Here is a 3,440-nt window from a genome sequence, read left to right as displayed (position 1 = left end):
AAGATCTTGGGCCAGGGATCAAAGCCACACCACATCAGGGACTTAAGCCACTGTAGCGACAACACCAGATCCTTAACCTGCTGCACTACAGGAGGACTCCCAGACTGATTTCAAAGGGATGCCTGGAGACACCAGAGAGGGGGTGAGGGATGGAGATCAGAAGTGTGACATGATCCTCATTGCTGGCAGGGGAAAGACCAACAAAATCACATTGATTAAGGAAAAAAATACCATCCCTGCTGCTCCCCACCATTCTGCAAGTTCAGACTTCCTAGATGATCTAATGAGCTTATTTCAATATCGAAGAAGGCATTTTCTTTTTACTATTATTATTATTATTTTTTTTTTTTTTGCTTTTTCAGGGTCGCACCCTTGGCATATGGAGGTTCCCAGGCTGGGGTCAAATCGGAGCTGTAGCCTCTGGCCACAGCCACAGCCACAGCGACACCAAATCTGAGCTGGGCCTGCAACCTATACCCCAGCTCACGGCAACACCAGATCCTGAGAGCATTTGAATTCCAAAATAACTTATTCCCTTTTTTGGTTTATATATATATTTGTATAGCACGCTGGAGTGAAAAGATGAGGCTGCTCCTTAGAAGAAAACAGGCCCCGGGGCTCCCGCAGCCTCATCCCTGAAGACTTCTTCAGGGCAGAAGCATCTGTCCCTCTGCCCTGGAACTCCTTTCTTTTTTTCTTTTTTCTTTTGCTGTTTTAGGGCCGCACGTGCGGCATTTGGAAGTTCCCAGGCTAGGGGTCTAATCGGAGCTACAGCTGCTGGCTTACGCCACAGCCACAGCAACTGAGGATCCAAGCAGCATCTGTGACCTACACCACAGCTCACGGCAACGCCTGATCCTTAACCCACTGAGTGAGGCCAAGGATCGAACCCTCATCCTCATGGATACTAGTTGGGTTCATTACTGCTGAGCCACGACGGGAACTCCTATGACCCCTTCCAAGGCATTTCTCTGGGCGCCAGCACAGATGAGGAAGGGCCAGCACGGGACACCTCCCCCTCTATCTCCCACCGTCTTCTTAAAAAACTAAGTCTCAGAAATATGTGGAAGAGGAAAAACTGCTACATTTCTCAGGGTGGCATTTACTGTAGCTGCATCCTCAGAGGTGTGAAGGTGCCAACAGGACCCAACACAGGTACCGTGAGCAGCCACCAGCACTTCCAGTGTTCCTTCCCAAGGCCACTGACGCTACTGCCTCATGCCTGGACCAAATTTTATTTCCAGCTCCGGGAAGAAGCAAATACTAAGGACAGTCAGAGCCTTCCAGCAGAGCTTCTGAGGGGCAGTTGCAATCGAGGCCTGCTTGAGTACAAACTGCAATTTCTTTGGAGGCTCTCCTGGAAGATACTGCAAGAACAAAGGGCAGAAATGAGGCCTGCGGGAGAAATTAACCTTGCTTCCTCTGGAAACCTGGGAGTGTTAACATGTAGAGCTAAAGACTTGGCTCTAGGGAGAAAGCAGATATCGATGAGAGCACAGGTCCCTCTCTTTGGCTTTGTTATCCCTGGTTTCTGGGATTTTCGTCTTGCAGTTGACATACAAACATGTAAACTTTGGAAAAATCTGATCATGGAATTTGCTTTGAGAGTTTTTGGTTTTTTTTTTTTTTTTTTTTTTTCATCTCTATTGGGTGTTTTGTTTTCCTTTGGAGGTGTAAATTGAGTGACTAATGTGTTTTCACAATCTGCGGGTTGAGGTTGTCAGAGGGAGTAAAATAGGCTGTTTCTATTACTAAATAATGGAAAGAATGGGAAAAAAATCCAAAGTTCATTTTTGTAAAGAACGAATAGAAGAAATCCCCACTGATGGGATGATAAGGAGATAAATAGTTCAAGAGATGACATCTTCACTTATTCATATGAAATATAAGTATTTATTCCAGTCTGGGGTGAGGATTCCCAGGACTTCCATATAAATTAAGTTCTGGGAGAAGGAGAAACATTTGCTTATATGGGTTTCTAGAAACACAGGCAATTTATTAACCAGGTGGGAAGATAATCCGTGCATATGGGGCCTGGAGTTCACGGTTTCTCCCACCACCGGGAACTGAGGACAGAGAGAGGCTGACACAATCCCCTTCCTAGTAACGAAGTGTTCAAATCTGGGGTCATTGCAGGCACGCTGAGTCATTCTCTAGATTTCCAGGAAAGCGTTTGGGCCGTCCTTTCCTTTCCTCTCCTCCGGACATGCATTAGATTTATCATGTCCAGTGTATCATACAGCTGTGGGAAATAGATTGAGAACATTTGCATGCAGCAAAAAAATGGGACCTCAAACAAGAACAGGCTACCAAATGAGTGACTCTAACAGCTATATTTATTATGTACATATATAGGCATTGTTAATTATGGCTTTCCACCTGCATATTTAGAAAGACTATAGATAGTATAATTTTCGGATGTGATGAAGGTCAATGATATCGAAATATATGGGCGTGGGTCTATACACATACACACATTCAGGACTAGAAGCCAACTGATGTCCAGGGCATAGAACAGTAATGATTTATTTTTGGATCTTGAAAAAATTTTTTAATTCTATTTTAAAAGCTAATAAATAAGAGACCTGTCTTCATATGTTTAGAGTAATTGCACGTTGTTGCCTCTCACATATCTCCCACTGCATATCAAGATGCCAGACTCATCCTATATTTTCCTTTGGTCTGACTCACATGGCTGCACCAAGCCTTAATTAATTTTTAAAATGTCTTAAAAGTAGAATATTAGGAACAAACACATCATTGAATGTGCTCATCACTCTGGTATGGAAAACAAAGCTTGCCTGTAACTGTAATATGTGGTTATAGTATTACAATAGTCAGTGAGTGCTGGGAAGTGGACTGCCCCCCTTCTCCTTAAGAACACCCCAAACAGGGTTCTCCCAGGTCTTGCTTCCGGTGTGTGGTTCTGTCTTACCAGCATGACTAACCAGTCCAGAGCAGAACCCTGAGCAAAGAAGACAACCAGTTTCTCTCTCCCAGGAAGTGGACATTTTAACCAAGAAGTGTTTGAAGCAGCAAGCCCTGTAAGGAGAGAGTCTGTGTTTGCACCCACGGAGGTGCCCAGAGATGCCCAAGCTCTGTCCCTCTAAGGGCTGGCACCCACTCTCCCCTGCAGTCAAGACCATACTCTAATATCCTCCCACAAGTGCCCCTACCCCTCAGCATTTTGTTTTTGCTTTTAAGTTCTTTTTACTTCTGTTCACTTGTAAGTGGAGGAAACTCAATTTAGCAAAACACACGTTTAATATGACATTATTTCAGTGCTAATATGGAATTTATGGTTATAGTAGAATGAAGATCACAGAGTCATCATCCATCTAACACTGGGGAGCTTTTGAACCTAAGCATTTTTTTTTTTCTTAGCAAAAAAAATATCTGTTAGACCCCCTTTCAGAATCCCAGTATCACACAGGAAACTA

The sequence above is a fragment of the Sus scrofa genome, chromosome 2 (genome assembly GCF_000003025.6).
Source record: "Sus scrofa isolate TJ Tabasco breed Duroc chromosome 2, Sscrofa11.1, whole genome shotgun sequence".
NCBI classification, from domain to species: Eukaryota; Metazoa; Chordata; class Mammalia; order Artiodactyla; family Suidae; genus Sus; species Sus scrofa.
This window is presented reverse-complemented; position numbering follows the sequence as displayed.